Here is a 16,960-nt window from a genome sequence, read left to right as displayed (position 1 = left end):
CGTGATGACATCCTCTGGCAGCTGCTGTGTCCGCACTGTCCTCGGGATCCGTGAATCTGGGGGAAGAGAAACCGAAGGATCACCGTGCACATGACAGTGGCGAATTTGATTGTGATGTCGGCGCTGCAATCCGTCTGGGCCTGAAATGAGATACATGCATGCGCCAAGTCGACGAAGGATCTCGCCTCGCTCCCACAGTCTGCTGCCGCTAAAAACCATGAAAAGCACAACATCCTGCGGCGCGAACCGATAGTTGCGGCCTTCCTTCGGCGCCGGATGCTCAAGAGGGTGGAGCAGTGTCCGATGGTGGCGGCCATGAAGTAATTCCGCCGGAGCTGGTCCATTTCGTGGATGCAAACGATAGGAGGCGAGAAACAGTTTCAATGCTTGATCCCTGGCGTGTGTGGTGCGAAGTTTGGCCATCTGCTGCTTGAAGGTTCTGATAAAACATACCGCTTCGCCGCTCGACTGTGGATGGAACGCTGCACTACTTAGATGCTGTATGCCATTGCGTTCACAGAAGGTTTCACATTCATTTGACGTGAACTGAGGACCGTTGTCCGACACTATGACTTCAGGAAAACCTTCGAGGCAACAAACAGAGGACAACGCCTGAGTTGTGCTACGTGACATTGTCGAGTTCACTGGCACAGCAAAAGGAAACTTGCTATAAGTGCCTACCACAATCAACCAACGCATCTTCCAAAAAGGTCCCGCAAAGACTATGTGCACACGTTGCCACGGTGATTGCGACTTAGGCCAACCAGAAATTTTTTGTGGTGGAGCCGACTGGTGTCCATACCCACCAAGTACAGTGTCGACGCGCTAAGTGTTTCGTACAAACAATCTCCCAGTGTGCTTGGTGAAGTAACTGCAACACCTCTTTTTATAAAGCTTTGGGAATCAACACACGTGACTGTCCACTGCCATTCTGAACAAGAATCACACCCTGCTGTATAGCGAGGTTAAGCCGACAAGCAAAGTATCGGCGCACTACAGAGTTCTTTATGATATGCAATGAACGAGGCCAAGATGTGCGGATGTATTTCAGCAAAATGTTCAAATCTGAATCAGCTTCCGTGGCCTGTGCAATTTTCCTATAGTTCAGAGGAAAGGATTGAAGCAATTTAGTATCCTGAGCGTCGATGTGACAACAAGATGCAGCAAAATTGTGAAAGTCTGTATCAGGGCCAATCGAACGACATGGAAGTGCGTCCGCATTACCATGTTCAGCTGTCGGACGATACACAATCTCGTATTGGTATTGAGACAACAACAAAGCCCATCTTCGCAATTTTTGGAGAGTTCGTACTGTGAACCGCTTCATTTTATAAACAAGGACTGTAATGGCTTGTGATCCGTCACTAAGTAGAATTTTCTGCCATACGGATAGTGGTGAAATTTGGTGAAACCATACACAATAGCCATTGCTTCTTTCTCTATTTGTGAATAGTTACAGTGAGCTTCAGATAACACTTTTGATGCGAAAGTAATAGGCCTGTCTTTATCACTAAAGCTGTGTGAAAGCACTGCGCCGATTCTGTAAGAAGAAGCGTCAACTTGCAACACAACCAGTTTGTCAGGATCAAAGTAAACCAAGCTTCGTTCACTGAGCAATGCATCTTTAAGTTTTTGAAAAGTTTCTTAGCACTCATCTGTCCAAACAAAGGGGACATTCTTGTGACGTAAGCTATGCAATGGAGCTGCGATTTGTACATCATTTCTTTCTTTACAGAAGCTCTCCTGCGAACCTTGCAGAAGTAAAGTTTGGAAGGTAGGAGACGAGATACTGGCAGAAGTAAAGCTGTGAGTACCGGCCGTGAGTCGTGCTTCGGTAGCTCAGATGGTAGAGCACTTGCCCGCGAAAGGCAAAGGTCCCGAGTTCGAGTCTCGGTCGGGCACACAGTTTTAATCTGTCAGGAAGTTTCATATCAGCGCACACTCCGCTGCAGAATGAAAATCTCATTCTGGATTCTTGGAATGATTCGTTACAATTACTGCTACTGCTGCTTCATATCTTCAGGCCAAAACGGCATTAACCACAACCATCGCACACATCGATGATTGGCTCTTTATCAATGGGCTGGAGATCTCGGTTGAGAAATCAGCAGTCGTTCCCTTCTCCAAGTCGACGACAGCTCGCACTGAAGATCACATTACCTGTGGCAAGAACACCTTCCAAATAAAATCTCATGTTCGATTTCTGGGGATGATTTTTGACTCTTGGTTAAGCTGGGCGCCCCACATCCGATCCACCGTTACCAAGTGTGAAGAAGGTTTAAATGTAATCAGATCACTCACTCGTGTCTGGTGGGGAGCGCACCAGAGTGTTTTACTCACCACGTACCGAGGGATAATTCGATCTCGATTAGACTATGGCTGTCAATTCTACCACACTGCGTCAAAGATTCATCTCTCCAAATTAGATACTCTTCAATATAGAGCCATTGGTACCTGTCTTGGAGCCATGCGATCGACGCCCACCAACGCCCTTTTAATAGAAGCAGGGGAGATGCCCTTGAGCATTAGGCGCCAAATGTTATCGGACAAATTCTACATTCAAGGCATGGCCATTATGGACAGTTCCGTCTATCAAAGTAGAGACTGCATTTATCGACTGTGGATTGCATCCCACAGAAGGAATAAAGTGCCAGCCGTTTGTGCCAGCTTTGACACTTGGTCACCTGTCATACATTCTATACGACGTTCAGCGCATCTACCTGTTTTTGAATATGATCTTCAAACGCTCTGCTCCCAGATCCCAGTCCATTATTTAGGTACGACCTGGCTGGACAGTACTGATGTCAACGTTGGCTTCAATCGTCTCGCTCAAGCACAATGGCCGGGTTTTCTCTGTGTATATACCGATGGCTCTAAAATTCCGCAAGAAGAGTGTACAGGATGCGCTTTTTTCTGCCCTCAGATCCAGATCCGCAAAACCTTCAAACTGCCTACGAGCACTTCTATTTTTACGGCGGAGACAGTGGCAGTTTTGGAAGTACTTAAGTTTGTGTCTAGCACTTACTTCCCCAAGATATTGATAGTATCTGACTCGCAAAGCGTTCTTAAAAACATTAAGTACAGTCGATGGAACAAAACGACCAACAGTTATATCTTAGATGTGATATCTGAATATATTCGCAGCACACGCACGGGCTGGACGATACATTTGTTGTGGGTATCTTCCCACTCTGTATCCTCTATAATGATGAAGTTGATGCATTAGCCAAACAAGCGGCAACCTTAGGCACCGTCCTGGATCTACACCTTCCTTATACAGACTATTTACGTGAAGTCAAGGATCACGCAAGACAACAATGGCAGGAAATGTGGAACGTTTCTCAACAGACAAAAGGCGGTTATTACGCGGTGCTACAACCTCGGATTCTTTCACAGCCGTGGTTCATGAGGACACATCTGGACCGATCCACGATTTCTACTATCATAAGACTCCGCTTCAATCATGCCTCTTTCCCACAACATCTAAATCGGATCAACGTTTACAGTTCACCAGCATGTGAGTGTGATCCTGAGTCGGAAGCTGATGTCAACCACATCTTATTTATGTGCCCCAAATTTGACCGTGGACGGTTGGTCTTTCTGAAGACATTGCTGAGTATGGGCTACCATCTTCCTTAATCAGCTTCTTCTCTTTTATGTACTAAAGACGTTCGTCTATATAAAGTGATAGTTAACTTCATCAAGAGTACTGGTCACAATCTGTAGGTTTTAACGGTGTACGTAAATTATAAATATGTCTTGCTGATGAAGATATTTCAGAATTGGTGTGAATTGTAAGCCAAGGCACTTTTAATTATTTTCCAATTCAATTAAATTCAATTTTTAAAACATTATGTACAAACTTGTATTTATTCTTGTAAATATGCATTTCTGTATTTGTTTATTCAATTATGTGTACATTGTCACTATGTGTTGCCGATGGCTAAATTGAGTACACACTCAAAGGCCAAATAAAAAAAAATGCCACACAATGATTTATCGATGGTTAATGCCATCATATAACAGTGCTCTCTCACGAGTGACTTGTTATAGTCAATAATTTACAGATTAAGCATGAAACACACTTGTGATATAATTTGCAGTATACCCTTTCAAGGTAATGGAGTACTGAAAATTTGTTACAAAGACGTTGCCATTATCATTAAATGTCAGTTCATAACACATCAACGATACAAACCTTCAAGAGAGACAATGATAACCAAAGGAGCAAACAAGTGTCACATGCTTAAGTGCTAGCATAGTGAATGATGTTGTGGCTTCTGGAGTAGAAAGATAAGGTCTGTGTTTCGACACATGAATTTATACTTTTTATGTTAGCATTGTTAACACATTCTATGACTTTCTTATGAATGTAATAGAAGTATGTTCTGCAAAATTCTATGTTATTTATATTCTGCCTGATTTGAGAAAGAGGGATGAAATACATATTTTGCGACTTCAGAGGGTGTTGTTGGGCAGGAACCTAAAAAGACAGCTTAAATTTCTGCTAGTGAACCCAGGAGCAATAAAAATAACGTTCTTCCTTATGGCAGAGTTGATAGCCGATCATGAGATAGTCGTTAATGTGAGGGACAAAGTCACGTCACGTTTTCAGGAAGTAGTGTGAAACGAGCTTTACCACCCCAGAGCTATTGCAGTTACCGTTGATATTTTTAGACTGTTAGTAGGTTATTTCTGTGAGCTACAACGCCTGTAATATTCTTTGAAGAATATGTTGTGATTTTAGTTTAGTGAATAATGGCTCATTTTAAACAGTGAACTGATATGAAAGTCCTCTCGTTTTTTTCTCAGTTACTTCCCGCAGCGTGGAATTGTTTAAAATCGCTTTGTGAAGTAGAGACAAATATTTAACGCTTTGTGTTCTTCGCTTTTGTTGGTGGTACCTGAAGAGGCGAGAACATTTTTATTGCTTTCTGATGCTATATTTAGGTCCGAGTAATGCTTCTTATCCTTGAAACTTTAATTTTCCTGGAGGTTTTTACTGTAGGCCACTCGTAGCGGTGGTTCATCCTGGACAAATTGTAAGAACTAAATGGTTTCTGAACTTTGCGCTTGGGACTGAATAACACTTAATCATATTCAAGCCTCATTTTTTAAGAAAAGAAGCCGCCACCATGACTATAGTTGTAAGTAAATTCTTCCGTCGAGTCTAAGGTATTGTAGCAGTCTTTTGGTGACAGCCTTAGTTCCTTGACCAAATTCAGATGTTAATACGTCGGTCTCTACAGTGGCCATTCTTCATGGGACACCGTACGCTTTTCCTTACTGTCTCATAATTAGAGCAAGAATAGCGAGAGCATCTCCATCGCTGAGGGACATGATGACAGACGATCTCGCCTGCCTGCCAGCCTGTGTCGAACGTTCAATCAATCCAACTGCCGGTCTTCAGGCGAAACTGATAGGCCTGCCGGAGGGTGCATGGGGCTCATAAGGAAACTGTACCTATTCTATTCACTCCTATGCTGATTGGTTGGTTGGTTTGGGGAAGGAGACCAGACAGCGTGGTCATCGGTGTCATCGCATTAGGGAAGGAAGTCGGCCGTGCCCTTTCAGAGGAACCATCCCGGCATTTGCCTGGAGTGATTTAGGGAAATCACGGAAAACCTAAATCAGGATGGCCGGACGCGGGATTGAACCGTCGTCCTCCCGAATGCGAGTCCATCCTATGCTGAGTTGATGAAAATAGCCGTTGTGCCTGCGTTGCTTAATTTTAGTGTAAGATCGTAGTACTGACATGTTACTTCATGTGTAGTCCGCCCTCGGTAGCTGAGTGGTCAGCGTGGCAGACTGTCAATCCTAAGGGCCCGGGTTCGATTCCCGGCTGGGTCGGAGATTTTCTCTGCTCAGGGACTGGGTGTTGTGTTGTTCTAATCATCATCATTTCATCCCCATCGACGCGCAGGTCGCCGAAGTGGCGTCAAATCGAAAGACCTGCACCAGGCGAACGGTCTACCCGACGGGAGGCCCTAGCCACACGACATTTCATTTCACTTCATGTGTACATGTGTAAATATACATCATAAATAATGTTCTGATATACAGAAGTAGAGATTCCGATGATTAGCCTCGCTCTACAGGGTGTAACATAAGTAACAGCGAAAACTATCCAGAATGAAAGTACATAATAATAGAAGCAAAGACATTATAGTAGACATTGGTCTGTAAATGAGCGGTTTGCAAGATAATTTGAGCCCAATTAGACGGGTCTCGATCGAAATGCTTATATTTGAGATATATTCGTGCTAACTAGGACAATATTTGATACTAAAGTCACTGGCGGCTCGTAACCACACATTCGCAGTTCTCACACAAACGGCTCGTTTGCGGACTCTTATTTACTGGACCCATTTTCCTTCTGTTATAGTATACTTTCACCCGTCTCAGTCCTTGCTACTAATTATCATACACCTCATATACAGTAAATACAGCATGATTCAGCTGCCCCTATCTATGGGTTGTACGCAACCCGCAACACCTTCAAAAAGCACTTGCGAGATTTTAATATTCTGTCGGTCGCTACACACAAACCATTAACCCCATGGAAAAAAATGGAAATTTAATGTGTTTTTGTAAGAGGTCACAGTTTTCTAGTTATCCAAGAAGAACGCGCTTGAAGATCATTTTTCTATACTTTTCTTGAAAATTCGAAAACTGCTGGTGAGGCAGCTAGGACAGGTCACCCCAGAATGAGTAAATAAATCGCGGTGGGGTTTTCGCTAAATTATAGCGCAGCATACGGAGAATTTCGAGAAGTTCGCCAGTAATTTATCCTGTATACAGGGTGGTCCATTGATAGTGACTGGGCCAAATATCTCACGAAATAAGCATCAAACGAAAAAACTACAAAGAACGAAACTCGTCTAGCTTGAAGGGGGAAACCAGACTGCGCTATTGTTGGTCAGCTAGATGGCGCTGCCATAGGTCAAACGGTTATCAACTGTGTTTTTTAAAATAGAAACCCCCATTTTTTATTACATATGCGTGTAGTACGTAAAGAAATATGAATGTTTTAGTTGGACCACTTTTTTCGCTTTGTGATAGATGGCGCTGTAATAGTCACAAACGTATAAGTACGTGGTATCACGTAACAAGTAGCAAAAAAAAAAAAAAAAAAAAAATGGCTCTGAGCACTATGGGAATTAACTTCTGAGGTCATCAGTCCCCTAGAACTTAGAACTACTTAAACCCAACTAACCTAAGGACATCACACACATCCACGCCCGAGGCAGGATTCGAACCTGCGACCATAGCGGTCATTACGTAACATTCCGCCAGTACGGACGGTATTTGCTTCGTGATACATTACCGGTGTTAAATGGACAGTTTACCAATTGCAGAAAAGGTCGATATCGTGTTGATGTATGGCTACTGTGATCAAAATGCCCAACAGGCGTGTGCTATGTGTGTTGCTCGGTATCCTGGATGACATCATCCAAATGTCCGGACCGTTCACCGGATAGTTACATTATCTAAGGAAACAGGAAGTATTCAGCCACATGTGAAAGTCAACCACGACTTACAACAAATGATGATGCCCAAGTAGGTGTTTTAGCTGCTGTCGCGGCTAATCCGCACACCAGTAGCAGACAAATTGCGCGAGAATCGGGAATCTCAAAAACATCGGTGTTGAGAATGCTACATCAACATCGATTGCACCCGTACCATATTTCTATGCACCAGGAATTGCATTGCGTCGACTTTGAACGCCATGTACAGTTCTGCCTCTGGGCACAAGAGGAATTACGGGACGATGACAGATTTTTTTGCACGCGTTTGTTTAGCGACGAAGCGTCATTCATCAACAGCGATAACGTAAACCGACATAATATGTAATATTGGGCAACGGAAAATCCACGATGTCTGCGACAAGTGGAACATCAGCGACGTTGGCGGGTTAATGTATGGTGCGGTATTAAGGGAGGAAGGATAACTGGCCCCCATTTCATCGATGGCAATCTAAATGGTGCAATGTATGCTGATTTTCTACGTAATGTTCTACCGATGTTACTACAAGATGTTTCACTGCATGACAGTGTGGCGATGTACTTCCAACATGATGGATGTCCGGCACATAGCTCGCGTGCGGTTGAAGCGGTATTGAATAGCATATTTCATGACAGGTGGATTGGTCGTCGAAGCACCATACCCTGGCCCGCACGTTCACCAGATCTGACGTCCCCGGATTTCTTTCTGCGGGGAAAGTTGAAGGATATTTGCTATCGTGATCCACCGACAGCGCCTGACAACGTGCGTCAGCGCATTGTCAATGCATGTGCGAACATTACGGAAGGCGAACTACTCGCTGTTGAAAGGAATGTCGTTACACGTATTGCCAAATGCATTGAGGTTGACGGACATCAGTTTGAGCATTTATTGCATTAATGTGGTATTTACAGGTAGTCACGCTATAACAGCATGCGTTCTCAGAAATGATAAGTCCACAAAGGTACATGTATCACATTGGAACAACCGTACTAAAATGTTCAAACGTACCTAAGCTCTGTATTTTAATTTAAAAAACCTACTTGTTACCAACTGCCGGCCGGAGTGACCGAGCGGTTCTAGGCGCTACAGTCTGGAACCGCGCGACCGCTACGGTCGCAGGTTCGAATCCTGCCTCGGGCATGGATGTGTGTGATGTCCTTAGGTTAGTTAGGTTTAAGTAGTTCAAAGTTCTAGGGGACTGATGACCTCAGAAGTTAAGTCCCATAGTGCTCAGAGCCATTTGAACCATTTTGTTACCAATTGTGAGTCACATGTTTGTGACTATTACAGCGCCATCTATCACAAAGCGAAAAAAGTGGTCCAACTAAAACATTCATATTTCTTTACGTACTACACGTATATATAACAAAAAATGGGGGTTCCTATTTAAAAAACGCAGTTGATATCCGTTTGACCTACGGCAGCGCCATCTAGCGGGCCAACCATAGCGCCATCTGGTTTCCCCCTTCAAGCTAGACCAGTTTCGTTCTTTGTAGCTTTTTTCGTTTGACGCTTATTTCGTGAGATATTTGGCTCGGTCACGATCAATGGGCCACCATGTAGTTGCCGAATTACTGCGATATCCATTTTGATGCTCTCACGCTTACCCATTACTTGGAGCTGGTCAACAAGCAAGAAACGACATCTGCGTCACGTTCCGCGCCTTATCGATTCGAGTAGCTCGCTATACAACGTGACCATCACCGCATCAACATCGCCGTGGCTCTAATAAATTCACCTTTCGATGTTTTTAATACCATTTTTATGTTTCACAAACTGTAGACTGAGAATAGGTCTGAATGCGTATCTTGAGACTGAAAATAGGTCTGAATGAGTATGTCGCCCAAAGCTACTGACGATGCTTGTAGCAGAGAGCAGGAATGGGTAGAAAAGTCTATGAAAAAGTGATTTGTAATGTCTTTGTGCTGTGTGAATTTGCATTAACTAGGTCATCCTAAAATCAACGGTCGATAGTATTTTTTGTGTACAGATACTCTTCACTTGCAGGAGTATTTTTATTAGATCGAATAGTATGAAGATAACAGCGCTGCAAACCTCTGTGAAGAGAAAATGTTCAAAAACGGCTGCCCTATTATGCCAAATGTAAACAAACACGTAACTCAGGTATGGTTCGTGTGTTTACTTGATCGCTGGAAGCCCATCAGTCTGTGTTCTGCTATTGTAGCAATCAGATAACTCGCTCGTAAAACTATTGAGAAATTTTATAACGATACGACATTCGAAAAAGTGAATATCGTGTATGGCGAAGTTCGCCAAACTGTTCGAGCAGAGGTACGGTTGTACGCTGAAGAGTAACGAGATCGTGCCAAGCACTCACGATGTATTTTTGCAAATATTATAAAAAAATGTTCTAGAAACTGGAAGTGTGGAGAACAAAATGCGCCAAGGGAAAACAAAAGTAGCCGATGAAAGAAATGGAACTAGCATTTTAGCAGCAGTAAAGCACAATGCAAACTCAGAGGCATCTCGGAAGTGTGACAGCGATCAGCCTAATTATTCATTTTCTTCACATTTCGCTGCATCTACAGCTTCATGGCAGTGTCTTCCATAATTGGTTACTGTTCTCCAAATGTTATCTAGGAAAAGTGCAAAGTGATGCGGCATATCGATGCAAAATTTTGTTTTACAGAAAAAGCATTAATACATACCATGGCCAAGTCAGTCTCCGCAGTATGCACTAATTGTCAGCAGAAAATCCACGGTAACTCAAAGAAGTGGATAAAAACAACGCTCTTGGTGTGTTAACCTTCGATGTGTGTTTTTTCAAGACCTGCCTTATTGGTATCTGTTTTATTGATGGAAAACTAAATACACTCAGAAGAAAAATGAAATGAGCGTGTGGCATTGTTGGCCGGGCGGCCCGATCCGGGGAAGTTCGGCCGCCGAGTGTAAGTCGTATTTCAGTCGACGCCACATTGGGCGACTTGTGTGCCGGTGATGAGGATAAAATGATGACGAGGACAACACAACACCCAGTCCACGAGCGGAAAAAATCTCTAACCCCGCTGGGTATCGAACCTGGGCCCGCAGTATGCGAGGCAAGCACGTTACCACCTTTTTTTCTTTTCTTTTTCCTCAGCGAAGCACGCGGACTACACTCAGTTATTTCGAGTGCTTAAGATATGGTGTTACTGCAGTTACTGGGAGATACCCCACTGGACAGGCAGTCAGTGTGGTACCAACATGACGGACGTCCCTCTCATTCCACACATATAATGACAGATCCTCTTAAGAGAACATTTGGAGAGCAATGGAATGGTCGTTCAGGAAAAATAGTCTGCACACTCACCAAACTTAACACTTCTATACGGCGGAGGTTCGAGTCCTCCCTCGGGCATGGGTGTGTTTGTTTGTCCTTAGGATAATTTAGGTTAAGTGGTGTGTAAGCTTAGAGACTGATGACCTTAGCAGTTAAATCCCACAAGATTTCACACACATTTGAACATTTTTTGAACACTTCTATAATTTTATCTGTGGCGGAAATTAAAACATGACGTCTATTACCAAACACCGAAGACTCCTGAAAGCTTGAAATGCATTATAACACGGTTCTGTGCTGCCGTTAACTCCAGATAAAATTCGAAGTGCAATATTGTTTTTCCACAATCACTTTTCAGCGTGTGCAACGCTAAAGGTCAACATTTTGAGCACTTCAGTACGACAGCCGTGATAATAAACACGCGAAACGTATCTGAGTTACGTGTTTGCTTACATTTGGTATAATGGGGGCTGACGTATATGGCCGAACAGTGGTTTGCGGCTCTGTTATCTTGGTACTATTTGATCAAGTCCCATACAAGTTATGTCCCTAAAATTCTCTTAGAACCTTCTTTCAAATGTCACAGAAAAATGTATATAGTTCCGTTAGACAAAATCAAAGTCGGTGTCTTAATTTGAGCGACTATAAGCGACAAAAATTATTTGCTAACCTCGGGAAATGAGCCAAATTGTCCGCTATAACTGTGCCGAAAGCGCACATCCAATTATTTATTCATTCTGGATGTATCTGGGATGGCCTGTCTTAGCTGCTTCACCTTGTAGAAGTATAGTTTGCGCACAGGTGACTGTCAGTTTCGTCAAAATCCTCGTGCAAGTGAAGAATATCTGTACACTGAGAAGCAAAGACAGCTTAAAACAAAATTCTATCGCCTAGTACTGGGGCAGTTTGTTTTCGGTTAATCTAGTTGATCTAAATTCACTCAACACAACAGCGTTACAAATTACTTTTTCTAGATGTTTCTCTTGAATCTTGTTCTGTGCTTGAAAGCTGTCAGTAGCTTTAGGCGACACGTATAGTCAGACCAATTTTCAGCCTACAGTTTGTGAAACAAAAAATAGTATTATAAAGATCGAAAGGTGCTGGTATTAGCAAACGGTGTTGCTGCTGCGATGAAATTGACATTGCATGGCCAGCTGCTCGGATTCGTTAAGTTGCAGAAGGTGATATTGATGTCATTTCTTGCTTGCTGATAAGTTCCGGATAATGGGTAAGTGTGAGGAGATGAAAGTGAAGAGTAGACAGAGGATAAGAATACAGAGCTGACACCGGAATTACAGAGAAGGAGTTGTGTGTGGTTTGTGAGGTCCATGGCGGGGACCTAACTGTGCTGTGGCCTGGGTTTGAGTTTTATGGCCTGGGTTTCGGTATATTGCACAAGTTTGAGTGGGAAAGTATTAGGCATGGGTGTTCGTTGGCTAAATAGGAAGTGAATGTGATTTTGGATGTATGTGGCAGTGGCATTTAATGGCATCTATGGTAGGATATTTTGAAGGACAATGGTAATGAAGCGGATGACATCTTCTGTGGTGAGAGTAGGTCATAGGGAGTTGTCTCGGAGAAGGTGTACCGATAGGGTGGACAGGGACAGCTAATTTAGGTTTGGTTGGCGAATGTTTTGTTTTAAATTCATAGGTGTATGTGGGATGGGTTGGTGGCAGGTGTTACAGAAGTGGGGAAACTGAAGGTGATTGGCTTTACATTGGGGGAATGGGTGTTGGATTCTGCAGTTAGAAATTACATGGTGATTGTAGATGAGCCACTTTGCCACCAGTAGTCTTTGGCTCTGGATCAGGTAGCTTCTGATTTTGTTTTCAATGATATATGTTGGCTCCACTCTGAAAGAGGTGATCTATGGCAGACGGGTCTTTGGAGAAGATGAGTATGATAAATGTGGGACCGAAGTGGTGGTTAATTCAGAGAGCTCTTCGAAATTGGGGGGCTGGAATCGGAATTTAGGTCCTGCTCGACTTCCCTCCTCCCCCTCCCCATCTCACTGTGACCCTCAGATCAACCCCCATGATCAGAGTAGTGAGAGTCTGCAGGAGCGAGGTTTTGGTTTTCTAAGACTGCGTGGGCTAAGTGGGAACAGGGGACACGTGGACCAAAAATTATCGTAGAAAGTCTATGCAGTAGATGGAAGAGGAAATCAGAATTAGAAGACTCGGTTGCTGTGGAATCATCGTGAGATAAAAATTGTGAATTTTTGAGGTTTGGAAGATTCTTTTTCATTTGAGTATTAGGACTTAGGAATTTAACGGTCTGACGTGACAGGATGTAGGAATGTACTGGAGGAGACGTTTCGATTGGGACTGGAGTCTTTAAGTTTTGCTACGCATGTTTTTATGGAGGTTTTTAGATTTAAGAGCTTCTGTACTAGGACATTCGCAGGGAGCTTTTGGGGATGGCTTGTGTGGGAATATTGTTTGAGGACAGGGATGAGTTTTCGCACAGGTAGTTTTTATTTTTATTTTTATTTTTTTTTAATCTGGAGCTGGTGGAGTTAAAGGCAGTGCAGATGAGGTTGTGGCAGTCACAGCTGCTGGATATGAAGCTGATGTGAAGTTGGATGTGGCTGGAGTAGTTGTGGCCGCTACTTCTGCTTCTGGATCCATTTGTAATGATGATGGTGGTGACAATGGACCAGCGACAGGGGTTGATGACGCAGATGACTGGTGCAGTTTTAATGACTATGGCAGTGGAGGTGGCAGTAGCGGCAGTGGTGGTGGCGGATGACCATGGTGGCAGTGGCAGTAGATCAGCAGAGCATGCTGGAATGATACTATCGGCGATGGAGAATTCTAGTAAGTTGTCGATTCCGTGTGTATTGGCGAAGAAGTTTAGTTAGTTGTCGATTCGGTGTGTGTGAGTGGGAAAGACGATAGAACCATTCTTGTAGTGGAAAAGTTGGTAAAAGTGGGGTGAACAAGTGGGGATGGTGAACAGAGATAAAGGAGAAAGTGAAGGTGGTAAAGGAATACGGGTGCCAGTACATTACTGTGGACGTCTAGCCGTGCGAGATACATCGTAGATAACGAGAGCGAAGACACTGAGTTTGTAAGGCGAACGAACCTCCGAGGCAGTGGTGACAGGAAGACGACGAAATGGTGGTGATGGTAATGACTGGCTGACGAAGGCAATGCTGGGAAGGAAAGATGATGAGTGGCGATGACTGGCAGCACAGTCCATGACTGGCAACGAGGGTGATGACTGGCGGCGAGGGCAGTAACTGGTAGCAATGACTTGGCGGCAGCGCTGATGGCAAAGAAAGTGACGGAGAGACGAGGCGACGAAGCTTTTTCCGATCGAAATTCGTACTCTGACAGCAATGCAGGGAGTCCTTTTCTCGAGGGGAAGATGCGTTACAACCATCGGATGTCGTACGCTGTCGGTGCTGCTGCTGACAGAACATATTGTGATGCAGATACCCGAAGGGTGAGGGATGCTAAACCGGTAGGTTTTTCCTCCAGTCTACCGGTTGCAACGTAGTCCAACTACGGATCACTTCAGTGCAACATTCTTCTAATAATGTCCTGGAGACAGCGCTGACTTCCAATGTTCCCAGGACATTGTTAGATGAGTGTTGCACTGACAGTGATCCATAGTTGTATAGCAAGTAGCACGAGAGAGTACTTGTGCACCAGCGCCCCCGACTGTGCTCGTTGGGCGAAACTTCTGTCGTGACGAAAAAGGTGCGCGACATCTCCCGGGAGCGTTGTCTAACGTATAGAATGCCCGCCAACTTATCGATCAATTCTGCCGGGTAGTGCAGAGGAAGACGAAAACCCTATAGGCGCTTTACACTTTCTGACGCGTAATAGGACCCGGTTACATGTGTCGAAACAGGAACGGTATCCAACGTAGAGAGAACGGTAGCGTTACAGCTTCGGACTCTTGGGTTTTGACTTCGCCAGTAAATTTGAAATGGATAGGACACTGCAAATAACGCTAAACAAGAATATTTAAATTTACGTACCTTTAACTGGGGTGACTCTTCGACTAAGGGGATGGCACTGTAAAAACCGTATTATCGTTACTCCTGACGCAGCAGTTTCTTGGAACGAAGCGCAGAGGGCAGCACAATGTTCCAGAGAAATTAGTGCACTGCAAGAATCCGCTTCTAATCTGCTAACGTGTACTCCATTGTTGCTGTGTACTTGTGTACAGGTGGATTTTTGATTAACAATTGAAAACTTTTATTTTTACGGCTCACTTCACATCCTGCTGATCCCAAAGTTGTATATTTTACAAACTTTAGTTCAATTTGAATAGCTGAGAGTCAAGTTCCGATCGCATTTGTCGGTTTTGCGGCATATCCCGAAATGTTTTCAGGAATTCTAGTCTTTGTCGGATGAATGTATAATACGTTGATAATGTTTAAAAGAGGCATCTGTTCTCAAATTCTTCCAATTGTAGGTATTATATATGACACAGATGAAGTTAGTTCAGGGATATTTGCTGTATTTCGTTATGAAAGAGATTTTTATGCTGGTTTGATCACAGGAGAAACACCATATGGATACACCCTTCATACAATGGCAAACAGTAAGAAGTGTTGGCTGTCGCCCGAGAAGCCAGTTGAAATGGAATAATTTCCAGATAATATCACTCTCCCAAAAACATCAGCACGAAAATTAGGTGGCGAGACATATACAGGGTGGATAAAAATTTTAACCCTGGGTAACTGATGCCAGTAGGAATCAAAATTACTAATGTTGTGCAGGTCGACATTGCACCATTTTTAAACTACGGAAACGTGGCGCCACGCGTTCCGATTGGCCGTGTGATTGCCCTGTTTCCGTTGGTCGGTCTCCGGCAGGCAAAACATTTGCGGCCAGAGCATCCGGCAACAGGGCAACCCCGCGGCCAATCGGATCGCGTGGCGCCAAGTTTCCTTAGTGAGCGTTGTCGACCTACACAACATTAGTAATTTTGGTTCCTACTGGCATCAGCTATCCAGGGTTAAAATTTATTGACACTATTTTTCTCCATTCTGTGTATGATGTGCCTGTAATTACGTTACCGAAATGAACTGTAGAAAAACTGTCAGAAATGTTATTGCCTCCTTTGTGAATTTGAATATATTAATTTTGTAAATCACAATTTATCACCTTCTGTATAACTTTGATTTTCAGTTATTACATGGTGTTGTATGTGGCCATGGTGGTCCAACAGGTGGAACACTACTCTCCAGTCAAGGAGGTTCCGGTTTCAATCCTGGGTGGGGCCAGGGATTTCTCTGCGTTCCATTTCCTTCTGGATGACCCCAGCTCTACTCAGCCTGCTACCGAGTAAGTTCCAGGGATCTTTCCTGTGTGTGAAATGCGGCCGGGGTGATGGACCCACCATCCCTCCTAGTGCCAGGCCAGGTAGAAAGGTCCGATACCCTGGTTATGGGCCTACTCCACAGACTTTACGTTACCTTTACTTGATAATGTATGTAAATTAAAAGATCTGTGGGATAATTCTATTATTTCTTATCTTCCTGAAAATTTATTATTGAAGAAAAATGTTGTTACGAATGCACCATAAATCGCAGGGTCACCTTGAGACAACACAGAAATATTTTCTCATTTAAATATGTACATTTAATCGAAATTTACTTAAGATATCGATGGAAGAAATGGCTATATTTCAGATAAGTAACTTATCCAGCGCGTAGCGGATCTAACTGCAGATATTTTTATCCAGGGCGGTCGTAAATTCCCGTTACAAGCTTCTAGGACATGTAGAGAGGGTAGTGAGTACATAATATTTTGAATAGGAACCCATGTCCGGAATCATTTCGTTTCCGTTCTATGACAGTTTCAGTTTAGAGGTGTGCCTCGTCAACGTCTGCTTAGGGCAAGAGAAACGTCTCAGAGTTCCCTGTCCGGGTATGCAACAGGGTAGACACAATGACGTGTACTACGTCAAACGATCCCCAGATGCCACTTATTATCCGCTTTGCTGTGAGACCTGTGCATCACCGATAGAGGAAACATGGTGCAGTACATGTTTGCAGAATACATAGAGATGCTCCTTGTGTATGGCGAAGCTGGAGGTAACGGAAGAGCTGCTAGTCGGCTGTATCACAAACGTTTTCCACACCGTCATACTCCATCGCACAAATTGTTTTTCCAAGTTACACAACGGTTACGACAAACGGGTACCTTC

This window comes from Schistocerca serialis, chromosome 7 (assembly GCF_023864345.2).
Source record: "Schistocerca serialis cubense isolate TAMUIC-IGC-003099 chromosome 7, iqSchSeri2.2, whole genome shotgun sequence".
In the NCBI taxonomy this organism is placed as follows: domain Eukaryota; kingdom Metazoa; phylum Arthropoda; class Insecta; order Orthoptera; family Acrididae; genus Schistocerca; species Schistocerca serialis.
The sequence above is the reverse complement of the archived record's forward strand: the minus strand, read 5'-3'. Positions refer to the sequence as shown.